The sequence below is a fragment of the Myotis lucifugus genome, unplaced genomic scaffold, assembly GCF_000147115.1.
Source record: "Myotis lucifugus unplaced genomic scaffold, Myoluc2.0 scaffold_134, whole genome shotgun sequence".
Lineage (NCBI taxonomy): Eukaryota > Metazoa > Chordata > Mammalia > Chiroptera > Vespertilionidae > Myotis > Myotis lucifugus.
The window spans coordinates 1294541-1318960 of record NW_005871182.1 but is presented as its reverse complement, the minus strand read 5'-3'; the positions used below and the strand labels follow the sequence as shown (position 1 = coordinate 1318960).

Sequence of the window (24420 nt, the reverse complement as noted above, 5' to 3'; positions counted from 1 at the left end):
AAAAAGTCATATGGTACAATAAAGTTTATAATGAAAAACAGCAGGCCCCTACCATATTCCTATAAGTTCTCAAGTCCTAAAAACACAAGGGTGAAATCATTAAAGCTTTATTAAAATATAAAACCTATTACATTTCTTGTGTAATTTTTTTTAAATGAGTAGGAGGGAATAAAACCAATTGGAGAGTCATGGAATGATTAAAATTTTAGAATTAGAATATTACATGTTCTGATGAAACACAAAATTGCCTTCTAAAATGATGTCACAGAAATGTCTTCTGCATGTGACTGGAGTAGGAGTGAAGGAGTCACAGGGAAACCTAAGGAGCCTGGTATGGCAGTGGTCTCTTAGTGGTGCTGCTGATTGACACCTTAGGCAAGGGAAAGAGGAGAAAGCTCAGCTGATTAAGAAGCCAAATCAATTTAATAACTGAGACCAGAAAATGTATATCATTGTCCAATCCACTGATTAAGAGCTCAACCTGAGTGAAATACTATGTGAGAGGACTGGGTTCTATTGGATTGGATTACACTTCCTTGAAATTTGTTTCAGGCAAAATTTTCTGTTCTCCAACTAAATAGATGCTTGGATCAGTCCTGGGGAAATATAAGAATTAATTTTTTTTTTCATAATGGAGTTTGAAGACATACTACGATTTAAGTAGTATGGTCAAATTCTTGATTTGCTAGCCAGGGACACTCTTTTTTAAAAAGTGATTGTTAAATTCTAATTCATTCTGCCAATAAGTATAATGAACAATTTACCAAGCATAGGAAAACTATTTTCTTTAATGTGATTTCCTTTGGAAAGACAAAATATAAGCAATCTTATATTTTACTAAAGTTTCAGTATAATATTCTCTTAGTAGTGTTGGTATTCTCTTAATCAAGTTTAAGACATTTCATTTTGCCTTAGACAATTTAGACAACTGAAAAAAGCCTGTATTTCTTGGCTATACACTTACATGAACTGAAGGAGTTAAAGATAGAAAGGTGGAAGAGATCGGGATGATGGGCAAGCAGGCAGACTGATATGAAGTTAAACAACACAAAAGTCCAGGAGATATAACTCTATTACTGTTTTTATCTACTCCAACTTGTCACACAAATTAAACCTCATTTTAGTATAAATGTAAAATATACCTTAGTTTTCAAATAACAAATTTGGTTGACCAGGAAAAACTTAAGAAACATGGAACATTACCCTAAAATATTTAATTTTTTATATAGAATCATAGGTCAAATCAGGCAACATTAAAATAACAATGAGCATTAATAGTAAAAGTAATTATCTTTCCTAAAGGAGCTTAGACCTAGGTCATTAATTAGTTTAATCTCACAAAAAGTAGCTTTCCAAGTGTTGAGAATAATTCTTGAAAAATAAGTTTTATGTGATAGATCTATAATCCTTGTAAAATTAACCACCAGTAAATGCTTTATCATAAATATTGAATATTGGTTTTGAAGGGATATATAGACTCTATGATCCATGTGCCACAATATGATACATTGGATTTTATTATAAATTAATAGAGTTTTCCAACTAAGCTTTTTACTCTATAGCCACTCATCACTGAGGGAAGGGAGTTCAAGAGCTCTTTAATCTGGATTAACTGGGAAGAAGTATTTTCCACTTCAGATTTCTTCAAGAATGGCATTTTGTTGCTTCAAGTGTATTTTGTTAAAGGAACTGCTAGTAGCTGGTTGGCAAATAATAGTTCCCATTGGATGTACTTATAATAAAAGAATCATCTATTTATTACATTTATAATCAATCAAGTAACTGAATATTTTTAAACGGATGCTATTAAAATGTATGAAATCTTTTAACAACCCTCCAGCATTTTTATTCACATTGAGCTCTGCTTGGCAAGCCCCTTCTTCATATAAGAAATAATGATATATTTCAGTTCTGGTCTATAAACAATGTAATTCATTATAAATTGTGAAAGTCACTTTAATAGGGCTACACTATGCATGAATATAACTATTAATCTAGGAAAAAATAATGTTTTCTTATCAATCAAATTGATTATTTGCTATTCTTTTTTGTTAAAGAGTTTTGGTTCATTTCTGTGATGTTCCGTCACTTCTCTTCAAGGTGCATGTTGGAATATGGGAAAGGGACTGGAGAGGGAAGAGTAGTAGACAGTAAAATTCATCCACATTTATTAAGTGCTTGATAGGTAGTAAGTCCTGTGCTAGCAGCTAGGATCACAAAGATGAATGAGCTCTCATGATTTCAACAGTCTTGTAGAAAAGATAGGCATGTAAATAAACAAATTACTATGCTATCGATATAAGAATGTACAAGATACAGAAACATTCAAAGGAAGGAAGAAACTATGGTGAAGGGGGTGACAAAGAGAAATTTCTAAGAAGAGCAAAACCACATCCAGTTTTCTAGATGTATAGGTATTTATCTCCATGCTAAATGGGGTAATTAAGGCAAAGAGAGAGAGAAAGATGAAATGGTGTAGTGTGTTATTATTCACATGTTTGTCTCCCTTAATTGCCGGTAGGCTTTAGGCTATTAGGGAAGACAGATCTATGTTTTATTAATTATTGAAGTTTCAGGGCCTGGTTATAGCAAGTGCTCAATAAAACTTTCATAGAATTATTTCCTCTACCAGTTACCCTAATATTCCAAATATATTACCTGAATATAAACACCTGTTTGTTCATATTTGTAGAAGATAACCTAAATTTTAAAATTAATAAAATCCATTATTTATTGAATGCAATAAAAATAGTTCCTAAAAGACTTTCACTAATGACCTTAAAGAATGCAACATAAATATTTTACTTAAATTCAATGCTAAACTCAAAGCTCAGCAGCTGATATCTGTCCTTGAACAGATAATTCTATATGATAAAAGCCTAATATGCTAAGTGTCCAGTCATCTGTTCAACCAATCTAAGCGTAATATGCTAATGATATGCTAAGGCTGCTCAACCACTCGCTATCATGTGCACTGACCACCAGGGGGCAGACAGTTGACCGATCGACCAGTCGCTATGGCGTGCACTGACCACCAAGGGGCAGATGCTCCGACTGGTAGGTTAGCTTGCTGCTGGGGTCCAGCTGATTAGGGCTGAGATGGGCCAGATATGCCCTGGAGCCCTCCTGTGATCCCTCCCCGGCTGGCCAACCTCCTGTATCCCTCCCTGACTCCAATCGTGCATTGGAGGGGTCCCTTGGCCTGGCCTGCGCCCTCTCATAATCCGGGACCCCTTGGGGGATGTCAGAGAGCCAGTTTTGGCCCGATCCCGAAGGACAGGCCAAGGGACCCCACTGGTGCATGAATTCATGCACCGGGCCCCTAGTTAGTAATAATTATGGTGATGTGTTTATGGAACACTAAGTGTGGTTCAGGTACTGAGCTAAGCCCTTACACAGATGATGTCATTTGTTCCCGATGATAATCCTATGAGGCAGGTATCATCATTTTATAGATGTGATGGGGATAGTTTAGCAAGTTGATCACCACACTCTAGTTTGGAAAGTAACAACATTTTTTTCTTCTATAGTTATAATATATATATATATATATTTACACAAACTGTTTTTACAATACCCAAAATGTGAAAGTAGCACTCTTCTGCCTGCTGATTGATAAATGCAAAGCAAATTACTTATCAGCTTTCCACTTTTACCTCTAAGTTGAAGGACTAAAAAGAAGGGGAAAATTCTCACATTAAACTTGTAACATCACAGTACTGATGCTACAAATCATAGTGTATTTCATTTGTGATATCTAGATAAGTAATGGATGGCATATTAATTAGCTTTGGCCTGGCATATCCTTGATGGCTTACTAGCTCTATTTTTTCTTATTTTAATATATCAGGCACCTTTGAACCTTGTTTTATGGTGTAAAAATAAATTGACTTGGGCCTTTAGTATCTGAGTTTTCTATGTATATTTAATGTATTTCCATGTCACTACTTGCTGCTAGATAATTAGTTCCTGAAACTCTTACTGAGTTTCAAATAGTGAAACACAAGATGATTTGTTTGAATGTCAAGTTTCCATTCCGAAGCAAAGTGGTAATTTGCCTATTCATTTCCCTCCTCTGTGTCTGAGCCATGCCTCATCACTCCCAGAATATATGTTAGGTCCACCTTCACATAAGAGTGGGTAATAAATAGGTGTACTGCCTCTTGGTAGGGCAAATCAAATCTCTTATTCTTTCTAATGCATTCTTCACTTCTTTTAATAAATCAAGTGACTTCCTTGCCACCTATAACTTTAGCTTAGGAAAAGAATAACTAAGCAACTATTTTTTTTTTATCTGAAAAGCAATCTCTCAAAAGCCTTAGAGTAATATAAGGTCAACAATGGAAGTTTAAAGTAAACAGCTGGCAAAAACTATTTTTAATAAGTGATACTTTAAGCCACATATTTTTCAGCCATAAATGTTCTAGAATCATTAGGAGTTTGGATGAAAGCCCTTCCTATGCAGAAGAATTCATAACTCTATAGACACAGCAGGTTCCAAACATCATCTTCAGATAGTCTCTGAGTAGAATGATTATATAAGTGAAATAAAATGCACCCAGAAAGGCAGCACGGAAGGCAGATGCCCTTGAAATCTTCTTGCTCATGAGGAAACATAATTATCACCTGTTTCAAAACAAACAATTTAATAAAAGTGAAAATGTCATACAGAAGGAAGAACACTTAGTCTGAGTCACCTCTTGGATGCTGGGTTTATTACAAGGGACCTTTTCAAATGCTGGATGAGCAGCAAAAAAGAATCCTGGCCCTTTACTAAATAATTGTTAAAGACAACAAAAAGGACACAAACTTGTAAGAGCAACAGTAGATTCAAAGCCAAAGGGCACTATAAAATTACTGGGTAAAAGTTCATCCTTCATAGTTGGATACTTTCATATGCTCTGAATAAAAAACATAAAATAGCTTTTATTTATAGTTGTAGCTATGTTTTTCTCCTCAGCATGGCACCCCTTGCTTATTCTCCAGGCTTAGGATAAATACATATTCTAGTTATCACTCTTTCCTCAATTCATACAATTAAACATAGATTTAAAACCAGGTATGTCACAGAGTGCTCTAACACTATATCCTAAAGAAACTATTGATTACAATAGTTTCAAATAGTTACAAATGTGCTGCATACGCTGATTATAAACCCCAGCGTGATAACAACATTTTGTTCTCAATAAAACTAAATGTGGAACAATTATTTCAATGGGAAGACATTACATAATATTTGAAGAGTGTTCTGAAACACCAATGAAAGAGCGATGGCAATAGGAAGTCCCAAGTGAACCTGAGATTTAATATCTGATGAACTGGAAAGCAGGCCAATTTGCTAAAGGATCTAAATGCCAAATAACCAATTTGCAGAATTTACAAAATGTCCTATTTACCAAAATCTTGTTTAACTGTCAAGTTTGTAGCAGTTCACATTGGAAAGGAAAGATTTCTGTAACAACTTTTGAAGACTTCTGCGGTTTTATTTGACGGGATTTCATTGGGTGTTTTATTAACTTGCAGCAGCTGGACAAAACTAAGTGTGCAGAGGGACTTAAAGGGAGAGTTGGAAGCCTCAGAATCCTGAAGCTCTGGCTTCAGATGGCTGCATTGCTGTCAAAAACTTTTCATTCACTCTCCCACTTCCTCCTCACCCCCTTTATGTGCATGAATAATAGGGCAGTGCAGAGGCCTCTGAAGATGACCTTTGGGGCCCAGACATAGGAGCAGAAATTGGTAAAAAAAAGGGCAGAAAAGGAGGGCAATGTGTTTTTTCCCCAAGGAGTAGGTCTGAGTCCCAGGAGAGAAGATTCTAATTAAAAGCTGAAGGAACTCTTTCCCGGAGGGACTTCCACCAGGACAGAGGAAGGACAGGGCCACCTAGCCCTTGGGGGGTGGCAGCTTGGGGGAGCACATGGAGTCATGCTCTATGCAGGGAAGCAGTGTTTCCTGGCCAGTGCCAGCATGAGAGGACCGGTCAAGGTGGCTTCCCTGCATGGATTCCAGAGTAGACTTCTACCAGAAGGTCAGAACCAGTGGAACAGAAATACTTAGAAAGTATTGGTGGATACTTGGAGAGATGCTGAAGTTCTGCAGCCAGGCTGCAGGGGGCTCCAAGACAGGGCCTTTTGTATTAATATGATTTCATCAGCATCTTTAGGGTAGGAAGACTGGGAATATTTGGAATGACTATGACAACTTGAAGACTAGCCAGTTATCTCTTAAACACTGTTTTTGGGTAAAATCAAATTGCTCCAATTCTAACAAGGTAAACTTTTGATCTAAAAGAGCTGTTTGGAAAAAATATTTTTACCATTAACAACTGAGTTCTTCAGACAATTGATATTGTTAGGAAAGGGAGGAAACTATAAACTATTCAAATTTTACTTACTTCTTTTATACCATTTAGTTTCCATTTACTCTTTTTGAAAAGTTACATCGGATAATAAGTGTATTTTTATAGATATAAAGACCTTATATTACAAGAGAATTTTTCAGACTTCAGAACTTCAAAAGATAACTTTATACATCAAAGTCTGTATCTTCAGATCTTAGGATTTTAAATTCAATAACAAATACAGTTTCCCTAGTGTGTTTTCTATTTCTGAGAAAATTTACAATAACAAATACAGTTACTAAAAATAGTATCTTCAAAATTACAGTAACCACATGTGAAAGATGTTGCATTCTCTAGTCTCAACATTATTTTTTTAAAGCACTACCATGTTGAAATAACCACCAATTGCCTAAACATTTTATAAACAAAGAGAACTAAAGTTCCTGAAATCTCAGAAAATCATCAAATCTTCTAGTTCTACCTCAATTATTCTCTTCCAATTTCCCCTAAATTCCCCTCAAGGCAAAAGATGTTTTTAGAGGAAGGGGCTGTCCATCAGGGTCAAGTGATAGTGACAGGGCAAGAGGGGATAAGATAGAGCTGGGTTTACAAGCAGGCAGTCACTTGAAGGACTGTTCAGTTAGAAGACAAGGGGTGGAAGACTGACTGCAAAGGGTTGAGAAGTTTTAGGGGATAATGATGTGGTGACAGAGTCCACAGCTTTCTGAGAAGCCTGTGTCTGTGGGGAAGAAAGGCAGATGAAAGCTGGAGTAGGGGTAGAGATTAAAAACAACCCATTTCCATATAGTTGCGTAGTTTTTTTTGTCTTTTCTTTTTAAACATTACAGATATATCCCCTTCCTCCCCCTCTCCCAGCCCCTACCCCCATCCATGTCTTCACTACCCTATTACCCCTGTCCATGGGCTATGCATATGAGTATATAAGTTCTTTGGTTTACCTCTTCTCGTCCCCCCAACCCCACATCAAGGTATGTCAGTCTGTTCCATGCCTCCATGCTTCAGGTCTTATTTTGTTGGTCAATTCATTCTGTTCATTAGATCCCACAAATAAGTCAAATCATGTGATATTTGTCTTTCTCAGATTGGCTTATTTCACTTAGCGTCCATACTGTCCCAAAGGGTAAGAGATACCTCTTTTTCACAGCTGCATAGCATTCCATTGTGTAAATGTCCCACAGCTTTAATATCCATTCATCTACTGATGGGCACTTAGGCTGTTTCCAAATCTTAGTCATTGTAAACAGGACTGCTATGAACATAGGGGTGCATGAAGTCTGATTGGTGTTTTTAGAGAAAAAGGAAATTTTAGATAGGAGCCCACCCTAATCTAGTACAGCCTCATCATAAATAATTACATCTGCAGAGACCCTATTTCCAATGATCTCTTTCATTACAACAGGAAGAAATAATGAATGCAGACTCAGGTCACCTGAAGGTTTGGAGAAAGAGAAGGGGTTCTGGTTTGATGATGTCTGATTTCTTTGTAAATGAAATAGGTGGGGGAGGGCTGAAGTGCTGAGGATGGGCAGGGGAGGCTTGGAATTATAATCAGCACTGATGGTCCTTTTGAGGTCAGCAACTATACTAGATTGAAAAGTGTCATTGCCTCCTCCCGCTCCCCCGCCCCCCGGCAAAAATTCATGCCCACTAGAACCTCAGAATGTGATCTTATTTGGAAATAGGATCTTTGCAGATGTAGTTAGTTATGATGAGGCTGTACTAGATTAGGGTGGTCCCTAAATGCAGCACGAATGTTCTTACAAGAAGAAGAGAGACACAGGAAAAAAGGCCATGCAAAGATGCCAAAGAATGCCAAGGATTGTTGGCAGCCACTAGAAGCGTCAGTGAAGGATTCTTCCCTAGAGACTTCAGAGGGAGTGTGGCTACTGACACCTTGATTTCAGGCTTTGAAATTGCAGACCGTGAAAAGAATAAATTTTTATTATTTTAAGCCACCCCAGTTTGTGGTAATTTGTTACAACAGTCCTAGAAAACTAATATAGCAACTAAGAATTGTTTTTGGCAGTGATGTGCACAGCATGGGAAATTTTCTCCAGCAGAGCTAACAGCTAGTGCAAGTATAGACAAGACAGCATCTGGCAGAACCCAGGAACCTCTACCAGGTTGTGGGCAATAGGGCTAAGGTACTGAGGAAACTGTCAAGAGTATTGTTTTAAAGGATGGGCCACTGCCCTGGCCGGCATGGCTCGGTTGGTTGGAGCATCATTCCATGCACCAAAAGGTTGCAATTTCTATTCCCGGTCAGGGCACATACCTAGATTGCAAGTTCTATCCCCGGTGGGGGGTGCTTATGGAAGGCAACTGATTGATGTTCCTCTCTTCCTCCCTCTCCCATATCTCCCATCTGCTCTCTCTAAAATCAGCAAAATCGTATCCTCAGGTAAGCATTAAAAATAAAGGATGGGCCACAGAGTATAACTGGGATGGGAGGAAAGAGGGAAGGCAGGGGGATGAGTATGAATGGAGCATAAATATGAAGGGAAGAGAGATCTTAATGAGAGTAAAGAACAGCTATAAGGAAAATAACTTACTGACAGTTGTAATGTAAGAGTCAGTGGTCAGAGAATGAGATGTTTAAATTTAACATTCAACAGATCGGTTCCAGAAGACAAAACTCAAAGTATAAAGTAGCATGGATAATGGGGAGAGCAAGGAAATGGGCTAAATGTGCCATCATGTAGATGGTGAAGTTACCTAGGAGGATGGCTAGACCAGGAATGGAATGGAAGGCTGAGCCAAGAGCTGTCTCCTCTCTCCAGTGAAATGAGGGCTGAGGTAGAGGGTGGAGAGAAGGGTCGGTTGATATCTGAGAGGAGTACAAGTTGCAGTTATCAGATGCAAAATGCTCAAAGAAATCAGGACTTTTTCTTCAACTCCCAAGTATAATTAAGAAGATCAAAAGGTAATAAGATTTAACAATAAACTGCTTTCAGTTAAGGCAATAGGGAAGAAGCATGAGATCAGGAGATGGTTATGTTTTAATAAAGGCAATAAGGCAGATAGGGTGGTCAACATAGGGGGGGTTGTTTGAAAAATGACCTATCCCCTGATGATTGAGATTATTTATTATTTTACCTATATTTTTTCTATAGATATTGTAACTTAGCTATTACAAAGTCACTCTGATATATAAAACTTTACCTTTATTCATGTCTTTTAAGGAAGCTTACAGTTCTAGTAATACAGTGATGTTGACTCCTTATTGGGACAGCAATTATTTCTTCATTTCCCAACCCCCAGTTCATGGATACCAAATAACATTGTTGGAAAGATCACGATGCTGAGGCAGAGTTAAAAAAATCTTTATATTAGAGTCTGGAATATAGCTAGTTCTAAGGAATTCTAATCATTACAGAGGTCTGATGACCCTAAAATAGAAAGTCAGATGCAAAGTTTTTTTCTAAACTGCATCAGCAACTATGACCAAGTTCTGTTACTTGGAAAGAACTCTAGAATATTACAACAAGAAATCCAAAGAACCTTCCAGAATTCTGTCACCGTTTGTACAGCCATATGCTATAGATCAGGGGTCCTCAAACTTTTTAAACAGGGGGCCAGTTCACTGTCCCTCAGACCGTTGGAGGGCTGGACTATAGTTTAAAAAAAAACTATGAACAAATTCCTATGCACACTGCACATATCTTATTTTGAAGTAAAAAAAAAAAACCACGGGAACAAATACAATATTTGTATTTGCATGTGGCCTGCGGGCCGTAGTTTGAGGACCCCTGCTATAGATCTCTACTCTATACAAAGCAGTGATCGTCTTTAATCTTCTTTAAGACTGTGGCATTTATTGCTACAAAACGTATCTTGAATGGATTCACTATAATCACCAAGAAGTCCATTTTAATATTACTAAAACCATTCTACATAAGAACTGATGAGAATAATTAACAATAAGAACTGCAAGCACAAAGCTCTTGCTTGGCTCTATGTATTGAGAGTTGGAAAAGAAGCAAGAGCAGGGTATCCAATAGGCTAATAGTGTAGAAAAGTGAGGTCTATGTCTGCAACTACAACACAAACTGAGGTGTCGTATAGAAGTACATTAAACTGCTATAGGGATTTAGGAAAAGGAGAACCTATTTCTGACTGACAGCATCGGTAAGATCATGGAGGAAATGGCTACAACTAGCAATTACCCCTTTTCTCTCCTAGATCATTTCAAATATCCCTACATCTACTAGTATAGTGTTTTGTTTGAAAAATCCCTCAGGATTTTACCATTGCTTGGGTTTGTTTTTTCCTACTGAAATTATCTTACATATATACCAATACACAGGAATCTGAAAGGCAATGAGTGGAGATTTAATAGCATAGGCAGAAATGCCACAGAAATTATGGCAGTTTGCTTGTTAGGATTCCTTTTCCTCTTTTCTCTGTATTTTATTCACTACACTTGATAATACACGGTCCTACTCTGGACAATTTTAGCAGACAAACCTAGAATTTGAGGGTTTTATCTCTCCCCAAGGTAAGAATATGTTTTAGTAATATGTTTCCAGAGACTACTGGGGTTGAGGTGGGATAACCTGGATATAAGAGGATGGATCGGTATTAGTGAGACAAGGAAAACATTCAGGTTGTGCTCTCCAGGCCTCGGATAGGGGCAATGGCAGTCAGAGAACAAGCCTGCTGTTGTAGTGGAGATGCAGAAGAGGACTCTTTACTGCCTTCCCTGAAACAAGGAAGCCCGTGATCCTGGAGTTTGTAGAACTGGAATTTGAGTTATGATTGCTATCTGTATCTCTCTGTCCAAAATAGCAAAAGAGACATTTAGAAGCATCTAAGAAACTTCTGGTTTAGCTACCCAAATGAATAATGCCAAATAAAGTTCTATAATGAAAATTAAGATGTAAATACTGAGCTTTATTTTAACAATAAGCTACAATAATGTCCTTCTAATTAATATGCAATAAATAGCTAATTATATGTTGGCTAATTTAGCTGTATCTTAAATTTGTGTGCGCCAACACCTTAGATAAAAACAGCAAAGAAACAATTAGAGGATAAATAAAATGAACTAGTTCACAGGGCAGAAAAATGGTTAGCAGAATACAAATATCTGAATTGTTAAAAACTCTAAAGTTATATAAAAGATGACTTTTATAAGAGAATAGCAATCTTCAATTTATGGAAGTGTTATGCACTCCTGGACGGTGGGAATCAAGGCTTCATAAAACTAAGAATTCTCAGGCATGCTCCATCATACTTTGCTAAGTCGAGCATTGACACTTCCTACAATTGCTGCCTCTTTGTCATTTTCGTTATGGGTTTTCCTCTCCCAGCCAAACCTTGTAAGGCCAACAGCATAAGATACTCATATTGGTACCCAAAGTTCCTTCAGCACAGCACAATGAGTCACTGACTGAGAAACTAAAAAGGAATTTAAAAAAGGAAATCTAATCTTTGGGTGTGTGGTGCATTACTGGCATTATCATCTTTACCATTAGAAAAACCCACATAAGAGCTACATAATTAAAAAGTTGGCCAGAAAGGAGATTGTGTTTGGTGTGAGCTCTTCATACCTAGGAGAATACAAATAAGGCAGATACTAAAAAACTCGACCCACCAAGTTAGAGTAACCATCTACAGATACAACATATTTCCCTGCTAGTATGAAATGAAAGTTAAATATATATACAAAATAATATTCTCAAGTTGATACCTGTGGATTATTAACCTGATAAAGAATCCTGACATAATTTACCTTCCTACAGAGGTCTATGGCTCTCATAGAATTTGGTTGTAGTGGATTTGCTTCATTCATTAATTTATTCATTCACTATTTATTGAATAATATATCAGCACTGCCCTACACAGAGAACAGAAACAGAAACACAGACACTGTCAAACCCATGATTCTTGCCCCAAAGGGAATTATAATCTAGGAAGGAAGATAATACGTATTTGCAAATTGTATGATTCTTGAAAGTGGTTCAATCGCTATAGAAGACTGGAGGGGATCAACAGCACTTCCCCTGACAATGTACCGAGCTGGGCATAAAAGAACAGGCCAACTGGGTCAAAGGCAGAAGAAATGAGAATGTAGCAGCTGGTGACAAGGAGTGAGGCCAGTGCAGGCAATGTGAGCCACCACTCTGCATGGAGCTTGGTGGGAAGGCAGGGCTGGAGGTTAGAGAGTTCAGCAATGCTTTTACTTGTTTTCATCAGCTTCCTTCTCATTTCCACAGCGACTCTTCCAAACTTTCATTGACCAACCTGCCCTCTCCCCACCCACTATCATCATCAGAGTATGTAACCTCTGATCTGACAGAGAGAACAGTCTTCCAATCAAGTAATCCCTCATTCCTCACTACCCACTCCCCCAAACCAAAACAAGTATTCATGTCCAGCCTTGCCTTAGAAAATGAGGAATTCCCTTAACTTTGTTTCTATCCCCTCCTATTTTTTTCAGAAAATCTGCTCCATCATTACTTCATTTCACTTCCAGCTTTTCCCTCTATTGAATTTGCTCAACCTTTAAAAATAACACACCTCCCCTAGTCATGCCTGAGGTGGCTTCCTTGCACTCACTACTCCAACTCTCTCCAGCCCTTTACCAGCAAACTCCCTGCAAGAATCATCTACACTTTCTAGCTCTACTTACTCACATTTGTGTTCCCGCCACTCAAATCTGGCTTCCAACACACCCATTCCTGTGACCCTAGTCTCTGTAAGGTCAACAAATACATCCAGGTTGCTGCACTCAGTGACTCTTCTATTTCAGATACAGTGCTGATGTTTTAAAGAATAAATCCATAAAGTCCATGAGTATCTGACCTTGCAAACAGGCCAATATTGCTGAAAGATTAATTCATGTCAAATCAAAATTTGAAAATATAAAATTATGACCATTTACAGCCATATACAGAAAAGGCAAGGTGTTTTGTTTTTTTTTAAAAAAAAGGTCTCAAAACCATTTGTAAAAACAGAATTAAGACATTTCCCCAAGGACTCTATCCTAGGAAAAAGCTTCATAATTAGGATGAATCATGCTTTTTCCTACTATATGCCATTATACAGTCTGTAAATACCTCACTTGTGGATTGAGATATAAAAAAACATGAGATGCAATTACTTTTACTGAGTCTTCCTCTGATCTGAACATAATTAATGCAGAAATCTCAAAAGAAGACTATTTTGGGATGACTACAATGATGATAAAGCCAACAGATCTTATTTTATCTGAGAACAAAGTAGTAAACTGCTTAGGAAGATAATCAACTCCCTTGGTATATTAAGCAGGGCACAATTTACTCACGAGTTCCAGAGTACTTATAGAGTCATAAATGATACTTTCATAACTCCCACCACTTCTGATTTCCTTTTTTTCTTACTTTGTTAGACTACCTCTCTAACTGTAGGTCTTACCACTTGAAAAGATGGATTCTGGGCTCCGATCAGGCCGTCTCCACTGTTGGATCTGCAACACTGACTGTACTCTCCCAATTTCTTTACCAAATCGAATCCTACTATTCTTCAAGATCTAATTCAAAGTCCAGTTCCCTGCACTCTCCCCCTCTTGACCAAACTCAGTCAGAAACTTAACACAGTGAGTAAAATATAGGAAGGCCTTGACTTCTAAGAAGGTCACTGCTAAGGTTCATGTTTGACTACAGCAGCTTTTCTTAGCTTGGATAATAAAGCCCTATGCACACATACTTGAACACCTGGCTTTGGTACAGTGAGCCAAGTTTTCCTTATTTTATCTTCTGCTAAAGGCTATTTCAAATCTATGAGGAAACAGGGAAGATGTGGATCATAAATAAACTATGAGTACAGGAGTTTTAAATTTTTGTAAAACATTCTCAAAAGTCTTGTCAAAGTTTCTAAATGGAATCCCAAACTACTTTCAGACTACATTTATACAAAGCAAAAGTAATCCAAAGAATGGACAGTTTTGGTGGATAAAATCAATCACTTGAAAGAAAGCAGCTATTAACATGCAGATACGGCAAACAATGCTCAACACAAATTTCTCATATTTAGTCTCTAAGAAATTGTATAGCACTTTCACAGTATCCAAGGCTGGTTGTTTTAAAAGTCTAAAAATCCTCAATGTTTTGTGACCTTTTAAAATGTGTTATATATAATAAAAAGGAATCACCCAAGTTTTTGCTAGAAAAGTATTTTGGCCACCGTAAACAGACATGGAACATGAACAGAGAGAATAAAAGACAAAGAGCACAAACATGACACTTGTTATCAGATGTAAGAGCAACTTTTTCATGTAAAATATTAGGATAAAAAGAATCCAACACATTGTAGATTACTGTTAGTTCATTCCATTCAAATGAGACTCTAACTGGAAAAGGTACTTGACAAAACAAAGATTAAGAAATAAATGTATGTTAGTGGTCATATTACTTTAATTTTTCTTTCAATTACCATTCCCTATGAAAAAGATGACCACGCCACAATGAAAAGTATTTGCATTAAGTTATAACTGTCACAAGATAAATTCACTAACATAGGCATGCTGTGTGTTTATGCATGCTTTGCGCATGCTCTGACAGCTTCTCTAAGTCAGTCATCTTACCAGGCAGGACAATACTTGGGATTTGTTCCATATGGTCAAGTGTAGTAATAATTTCTGTGCAGGGAATGAAAGCCATTGAGGACATGTATGCTTTCCTCTCCTACATGGCTTTGTTAGGAGAAAGCAGGCGAACTGGAAAGTCACTAACATACTTTCAACATCTTGTGCTACATTCAGTACATTGCAGCCAGCTGATGACAACTGTACCAGGGCTTGTTCTACTCAGCCCAAGTTCTATGACAAAGTGAGTTTGGGTGCTTCCAACAATCAGATGATCAGTGTAGGGTTCCCATGTTATAGAACACATGCAATAACATATATACATCATATAATTTTATATTATGATTATTTTATAATATTCTATATAAAATACAATTATGCAGAATAAAATGGAGAAAATGATTCATTTTAGAAAGCTGTTCAAACGATTTTCAACATTAGTAAGTAAACAATTTCTGTATTTAGTTTCATGTTCTTGTGGGACTGATTTTTTATCGGAATATATTTTTAAAATGTAAAGACACATGAACTTGGTTTGTATGTGTGCACGTGCGCGCACACACACACACACACACACACACACACAGCAAGGTCAGTATTGTTTAAACTATACCCTTGCAATACACAAAACAAACATCGATTTTTTTTTAAATGAGAAAAGGTCCTAGCAACTGGAAAAAAAATACAGAAAAGTTATTTTGAATAAGGAAGAAAAAAAATCTATAAAGCCAAAAGAGAAAAGGCACAACCTTTATAAATAATGAAATGGACACATGCCCAGAATAAAGGAGAAACAAGGTAAAGCTTTTTTGGACAAACCCAAAAAAGAAATGTAATATATGCACAATGAAATTGTACACCAGAGAAAACCAAAGGCAAGCATGAGCTCCTGTTAAGATGAATTTCTGGATTCAAGGATCCACAGGGTTTACTAGTAGATTCAGGCCAACATCTCAACTTCAGTGAGAATAAATTTTGATTTTCATGTGAACAGGAAGCTAAAGTATATTGTTACATACATTTTTGCATATTCACGGAAACTCTTATATTTTGCTCCAAAACAACATTATAAGGACATAAAATTTAGTGCGTAGCTGTCATATAGTGCGTTAACATGTGACGGCAGAGCTACTGGCATCCTTGGCTGTGTCATCTCCCTTTTGTCTTCAGAGGGAAATCTGACAGAACATTTTAGTGTATGTAACAACATTCTTTATAGTCAGTCTACAGTCTACAGAGAGTTATCACTCAAAGGCAGTGCCACAAATTTTACTTACAAAGCTTCTTCCACAATTCTGGGATTTTAAAATAAACATACTTTGTGTCAGTTATCAGCATTTTTCAGCAGGTTACTCGAGAAAATAATATAAACATTGTAACAGGACATCGATATTTAATTAAGCACAGACAAGCTTTTTGAATGCATAAAATGCGTGTATATAATTTTCACTCATCTATGAAAATGATAATCTTCTAACCAATAGAACTTATATTTTGAGAATTTATTAATGTGCCATAAGACATGCACTCATTATCATTCAGGGCTACCTTTCACACTCGTGGGCGTTTATTACAAAGATTCATGCATACTTTGGTATTATTAATAAGGGTGGAAACAATTTTAACAATAGAGGATTAATTGAACAGTGGTCACTCTATCTGAATGACTATCATGCATACATTAACATATCACACTTATAAAAATTATGTAAGGATAGCAAGAAAATGTGTACATTATAGTAAGTTATAAAAAACTTTATGAAACAGAATATGTGTTTTGACCCCAATTTTGTTTGACCTATATAAAAACGTGGAAAAACACAGGAAAACTATGTGTCACAAGGCAGGCACTGGATATTTCTGAGAAGTGATTAAAATGATTATGAATGCCTTTTTCTTCTTTGTAAATAATTTTCCTTTTTTAAAACAATAAATATGTTGTTTTTATAATAAGGATTAAATGTCCCTTTTTTGTAGGAAGTGAGGTAGTGTGAGAAAATTAAGTTGTAGGCTATTTTTTTTTTCTGAGAGTTGGTGGGGAAAAAATAGAACTAAAATGTGAAAGGACAGATAGTTTGAGAAGCATGTTTTTTTATTTTGTTTTACTTTCAGGATTAGAGAAATGGAGGAGAGGCTGGTAAAGATAGGATGCAGGAACATAAAAGATAAGCTTACCAAAAGGATATCCTGGATGTATTTTTCCACTTAACAAAATGCACAGTACAGCTAAAAATACCAAGGAGAAATCTTAGAAAGAGAGGGGGAAAAAACCCTACAAGATGACATTTTTATAGCATTTGGAATAGAAAAACTGTTAACTTATTACAAAGTGTGAAAAACGTGGGCTTTGGCATCAAACAGACCTGGATTTAAGTCATGGTGCCTCTACTTAGCAGCCATGTGACCCTGGGCAAATTGCTAAAGTGAGTCAGCTCCTGAGTGTAGGGCGGTGCAAACCACCATCTAGGGCAGTGATCTGTGTGAAAGTGGCTGTTGAGGTAGCTGTGAGCCCAGGACCCCACCACCAGACTGTGACTCAGCAGGTCTGAGACTGGTCCTGGGCGGGTCTACTATATGGGCAGGGGAAAGAAACATGTGAATGACTCAATGCCTGGCACAGGTAGGTACTTGGTAAATGTTAGATGATTGTTTTTATGTACAGAATATAGGGCTTCTATCATGTTTCATTAAAGCTGTCACGACTTTTTTTTTAATTAAATACAATGAAAAGATCTGTCTTAAATGAGTATCTCAGACTTTTTTGCTATGAGAGAAGGGAGGCAGAGAATGAACTAAAATGAGAACAAAGAAAAACCAATATAAATGCCATTTATAGATCCAAAGCAGTACTATGGCATTCAAAAATTCACCATGAGTGACTCCAAAGGTCTTTGACATATGGTCCCACATAATTTTGCTGAAGCAAATTTGAATCGTTTCTGCTTCATGATGTGTAGAACCAAGTCATTTAGTTGATCTGTATGCTTTCCCCACTGATCAATATCCAAATTTCGCTTAGGTGTTGTTGTATTCTATTCATCACTATAAACAGAGAAAAGCTTCATTCTTTACAAAATGGCCCCAAAGAGGGTCAACTGCTATGCTACAAAGATATCTGCAAATTTGGGGAAATGTAAAAGGTCTCCAAAAATATTCTAGCAAATGTCAAAGATATACTGTACAATTACATTTTGTAACATAAGGGAAAGGTCTTATCCTATTTCATGAATAGTCTCCAGCAATAAAAAGTCACATGAAAAGGTCAGAGTACATGGCATTTAGTGCACCCAATATTTCAATAGTTTGTCTGCCTTTCTTCGTGCCTCCTAGAACATGCTGGCTGTTAGAAAGGATCTTAGAAATGCAATCCTGGGGGGAGGAAGGGAGGCACACCAACTAAGATAAATGCAACTGAGCCACAGAGTGTGGTGGCTGCTGGCTATCTTTACTCCACACTGTATAGCCACGATAGGCAAGACACAGACTGGATTATCAGAAGATAGTTATGTACAAAGCAAAAAGTTCAAGAAATTAAATAGTCTAACCATGCTGCTAAAGACTGAGCTGTCTATGATCAGTATAATGCATTTCCTTCTTAGGTCATCGCCAACTTTTTCAGAGCAGATGAGAACTACTGTAGATCAAAATGAGGGAGCCAAAGAAAATGATAAGATACTGCACCTGTAACCTGGTGTTAGAACTTTTCTCTCCCTGGATATAGACTGAAGACTTGATCAAGGGTGCTGATCCAAATTACCTAGTGGGAATTTATTTTTTCTTTAGTGGTTAACCCTATATCCCCTTGTTTAGTGGGAAGATAGTGTCCTCATTCCTTCATTTTTAGAATTTAGGCATATGAAGAAAATATGGATTGAAATATGGGCTGTTCTACTTTGAATTAAAAAAACATTTTATTTATTTCAAACCCAAAACGTAACAGATCTATATGATGTTTTAGAGTCTTAGCACATGAGCTGATTTACTTGAGTGACTTGAACTGGAAATGGATAAACTAAAAATATGACTATTTGGGGGCAGGAATTAAGTTTTTCAATGATAATGGCTCCACAACCTTCTTAAATATTGTCTGTTACTCTGTAACACAAGTCTTCAGCTCAATGAGATTGCTTTTGCCTAGCTGACTGCTCAGCTCGACAATGGCCCATATTCTGTGCCCTTTCTTATATACTCTTCTTTTTCTGCCCTCAGCTATAATTGTTTTTTCTGCCTATCTGATCACAGTAAGTCTCTAAGGTCCAAGGGAAATTCAACTTATTGAAAAAGCCTTACCTGAGTATTTTAACACTCCATGATCTCTCTTTACTAAACACTCCTATAATTATTCAGTATAATATTTACATATTATATGCCACAAAACTTAGCATGTAATAATATTGTCTTATATTATTTTTTAAAGTTTTCCATGTGTATTATCATCAATCCATGAAGATGATAAACTTATTGAAGGCAAGGTCAATCTTAAACAAGACATGCCATCAAATAAATATGACATGTTTCATCCTTGCCTCCAATTACCTGAACCCAATTTCGAGTTGTATCAAATGTGCACACTTGTACTGCCTAATGGTGAAAGTAATTATTGCATGGTTACAACTCTAATTAACTTTCAAAACAGCAAAACAAAATAATGGTCAGACCAAATCATTATTTGTCTTAAATCAAGGAAGAATAAAGCTATTATTGCTGAAAAAGATGAAGCACCAGAGATGAAATAAACATAACTACTTTTTAGTGCAATGAGTTAAAAGTTTATTATTAAATGTGCAAAAACAACAACAAAAACTTTCTCATATAAAAGCCTCTTTAAGTTAGCAACTTCCTTTTAGGTTTGGGTTAATCTACTACTGAAAACAGTTATGTAATTATATAATGAAACTAGAGGCCCAGTGCACAAAAATTTGTGCACTCGGTGGGGGGCGGGGGGGTCCCTCAGCCCGGCCTATGCCCTCTTGCAGTGTGGGACCCCTCGGAGGATGTCCACCTGCTGGCTTAGGCCCGCTCCCTGGGGGATCTGGCCCAAGCTGGCAGTCAGACATCCCTCTGGCAGCCCGGCAGCCCTCGGGGGATGTCCACTTGCCAGCGGGGAACAGGCCTAAGCTGCAGTCGGACATCCTTAGCGCTGCTGAGGAGGTGGGAGAGGCTCCCACCACCACCGCTGTACTGGCAGCCCTCAGCCTGGCTTGTGGCTGAGCAGAGCTCTGCCTGTGGAAGTGCACCGACCACCAGGGGGGAGCTCCTGCATTGAGCATCTGCCCCCTGGTGGTCAGTGTGTGTCATAGTGACCAGTCATTCCCAGTCGTTCTGCTGTTAGGGTCAGTTTGCATATTACCCTTTTATTATATAGGATAGAGGCCTGGTACACGAGTGGGGGCCAGCTGGTTTGCCCTGAAAGGTGTCCCGGATCAGGATGGGGGTCCCGCTGGGGTGCCTGGCCAGCCTGGGTGAGGGGCTGATGGCTGTTTGCAGGCTGGTCAAGCCCCCCCCAGTGGGGACCCTCACCCCATGGAGGTTTGGCCAGCCTGGGTGAGGGGCTGATGGCTGTTTTCAGGCTGGACACCCCCCCTTTAGGGTCGGGGGTCCCCACTGGGGTGCCTGGCCAGTCTGGGTGAGGGGCTGAGGGCCGTTTTCAGGCTGGCCAAGTCCCCCAGCGACAGAAGCTCCCAGCCTCTCCTTTTTTTCTTTTCTTATTCTGGGATTTATTTACCTTCTATAATTGAAACTTTGTAGCCTTGAGCGGAACTCAGAGCCGGCCAGGGCAGGCGGGAGGGAAGCCTCCTGCTCGCTCCAGCTCCGTGGCCACGACCAGCTGAAAGCAGGTATCTGGGGTTTATTTATCTTCTATAATTGAAACTTTGTTGCTTTGAGTGGAGCTCAGAGCCGGTGGGAAGCTTGGCTTCCTCCATCATTGGAGCAACCAAGCCTCCTGCTTGCTCCAGCTCCGTGGCTGCCAGCCGCCATTTTGGTTGGGTTAATTTGCATATAGTCACTCTGATTGGCTGGTGGGTGTGGCTTAAGGCATAGTGAAGGTATGGTCAATTTGCATGTTTGTCTTTTATTAGTGTAGATGCCCTATGACTAGAGGTACAAATGAAATAAATCATCCATGACAAATACTGATGTAGGACACTATGTGCTTGTCTTACTTTTCAGATAAAAGAAAATAATATTCAATTCAGCTAATACTGAGTGAGTCTCTATTATGTGCAGGACATTCCATAACCTTAAGATGGTTATGATCTAGTAAAAGTATAAAGCAAGTACACTGATTATGGAAATCAAGGTACTGGTACTGGGGTAGGGGGTGGGGTGCACTCTTTGGAGTTATTATTCCAGAAATAACACATTTGTATAAAGTTATATAATGGGTTTTATATTTCAAGGTGTTTATTTTCTAAGTGTTCTTTCATCTTGATAAAATATATTCTAAACAGACATAGAATTTGCATTTTTTCTTATTCAATGCTGCCTAGTAAGACTTTTTATCCTTAATTTCTTAATGTCATAAACCTCTCATTTCCCATTTGTGCTGACTATTGGATGTCAGCAACAATGAATTCAGTTACATGTGTGAGCAATAAAGATGTTACTTAATGGTAATTGGTTTTAGTATGTGGTTCCAGGATTCCATTAGTGTATTTATTTATAATGGTCATTTGTTTTAACAGCAGCTTCTTTTTAAATTTTTTATTGAATTTATTGGGTTGACACTGGTTAATAAAGTTATATAGGTTTCAGGTGTACAATTCTATTTCAAATGATCAGAAGCAGATCTCAGGGGCTTAAAGACCAGAAAATTGTGCTGGACCCTTTCTGAGTCAGATTCCTTTTCTAAAAGGATACTCTGGCCTAGGTGACCTCTAAGATCCTCTTCACCCCTGATTCTTGATGAACCTTTTTCTTTCTGTTTACTTGACACCAGCCCTTCCCCAAACCCCTGCCTAAAGCAGAGCTGCCCTCACTCTTCACTTGACACCTCCTTAGGCTGTGCTGGCTCCCCTTGTCATCTCCCCTTGTCATCTCAGGCAGCATTATAATCACCTCCCTGTGACCACCATCCCCCTATGATCTGGCCACTTAGGCTTTTTTTTTTCCTTTTTAAAAATATTTTCTTGAAGAAAACCATCCATATCACTATTATTACCAAGGTGCTTTATTAACATAATCATGCTACAAATACGAAAGGCACCATGTTATAGTAGAAAGAGCATGGCTACTCAGTCAGACAAACCATATTCCAGTAACTCTGATGAACTTCACCTCAATTTCTGTTTCACTTTTGCTCTACAAGTTAAATATCAATAGTGGTAACTATCATATAGAGTTGTTGTGAGGATTAATTGACAGAATACTTAGCATAATGCCTGGTACTTAGCAAATACTCAATACATGTTAACTGCTGTTCCTAAAATAATTGTCATCATATTTATCATTTCTATTATTATTATAGTAAATAGGTCCCATTCTACTTTTCTAACTGCAGCAAATAGAATCATCTGACATGTGTCTTTTATTGATACATAGTGAGGGGCGGGGTGTCAGTTGCCAGTTCTGGCAAGAAAATGGCATACCGTGGTTATTGACTAGTACTCTGAGTGATGACTAAGTGAATCACATGCCGCACAGTGATAAATCAGTTTGCTACTAAAATATTTTCCAGATTTCAGAACTATAGATATATCCTTATCCATAAAATAATCTCTCAATGATTCTGCCTACATTTAGAAAGATCTTTATTAGCAAAAGATGTGTTCCAACAGCATACTTGTATTAACAGAGAAATCCAGTAGATGAATGTGTTCCATGATGTCAGAAATACCTTTAATGATATCATTAAATACTATAAAATATCAGATTATGTGAAGAAATAAGAAAACATATTGCCAAATGAGAAGGGTGATTCTGAAGTGGAAGCCACAATAAGTGGTACAACATTAAAAAAAGAAGAAGACAAAGTAAAAAAAGCATCACTGCTTTAATGTCTCCGTGCTTCCCCATGCCCTTCGTGGGAACACAAAGCTGCATTCTCCATGAGCTCTATGAGTGGACGAACACTTGCTCTTCATACACAATACAACTGGGAAGCCCACACATCCATTTCATACTATCTATAAACACAGAATTCCAAAAGCAAGCCAAACTAACAGGGTCCACATTTTCAGTTTTTACTGTAATTTTGGATTGACTGTATATTTCTTTAAAACCATGGGTACTTAGCTATAAAGATGCCTCATTTTGGCAGGGTGCATTAGCTGTGCTTACACTTAATATCTTAAAGCACATTAAACCCTAATGAAACAACAATGCCATTTAAGGAAAGAAGACAGAACTTTATACTTACATATACTTACATAATGTTTCAAGGCCTTTCATGTTAGGAACAAGCAGTTTTGTGACAAGGAAGCAATTACCAGATTAAAGTGATCATTTGTCATAGATGTCACCATTATACAATATGGTTTGCCAGAAATCAGAGTGGAAAGCAGAAACATGCAAACAAGATTTTTCTTCTGCTAGGTGACTATGGGCTTTCAATTGATCTTGTAAAATTAATTAACACTTCAGCATGTTTCTGGATAGTTCCCTTTACAAACACATTTATATGTGTGCTATTTATATGTACACGTGTGTATGAATACATATAAATCTGCAGCTATAGTAAAATGTACAATTAGTTTTTGACATAAAAACATCAAAACATAAGCATTTAAATAGGTGTTGGGTATAGTATCGTCAATGGAATAACCTTGTTCCCATAGGTCCTTCAACACAGCGGTCGCCAACCTTTCGGACTACTGGTTGTCGACCGCTGCTCCAAAGGTTTCCTTAAACCAGCAGTCGCCAACCTTTCGGACCTCACGGACCACCAGTGGTCCGCGGACAACCAGTTGGCGACCGCTGCTTCAACAGACAAGGCTCTAGAAGAAGCAAGTGTGAGGTAGTTAGTAGTACGAGCCACAAACTAGGAAGGAGACGAATGAGGTTCTATCTCTGACCTACAAAACTTTACTAATCACCATAGATGCCAGTTTTATTTAACTATAAAATGGAAGCAGCAATACTGCCTTCCTACCAACCACAATCATTTGTTGGAGTGGATTAATGAATGTAAAAATATTTTTAAGCTATAAAGAATTATAGTATAAGTAAGATACTTTCAAGATAGTTTCGCTGCTTTGAGAACATTTAAAAATGGAATGATAGTTTAACTGTAGATATCATTTTCTTTCTATCCTAAAAAGGGGGGGAAGCATTTTTGTTTTTATAAAGACATCTTTTATATTTCTAAAGAATATATAATACTAGAGGCCCGGTGCACGAATTTGTGCAGGACCCCACCGAATTCATGCAGGGGTGGGGTCTCTTGGCCTGGCCGGCAATCGAGCCGATTGAGGCGGGAGGAGGTTGGCTGGCAGGGGGAGGGGCCATGGGAAGTTGGCCACCCCGTTCAAGGTCATCAGCTGGCCAAGGGGGGAAG

At 37.8% G+C, this 24420-nt stretch overlaps 1 protein-coding gene across 5 annotated transcripts in view; it reads right to left on the bottom strand.

Moving 5' to 3' along the window:
- LCLAT1 (lysocardiolipin acyltransferase 1) overlaps positions 1-24420 on the bottom strand; it is a 117981-nt gene that overhangs the window by 19866 nt on the left and 73695 nt on the right. The gene's annotated exons all lie outside the window — the stretch shown is intronic.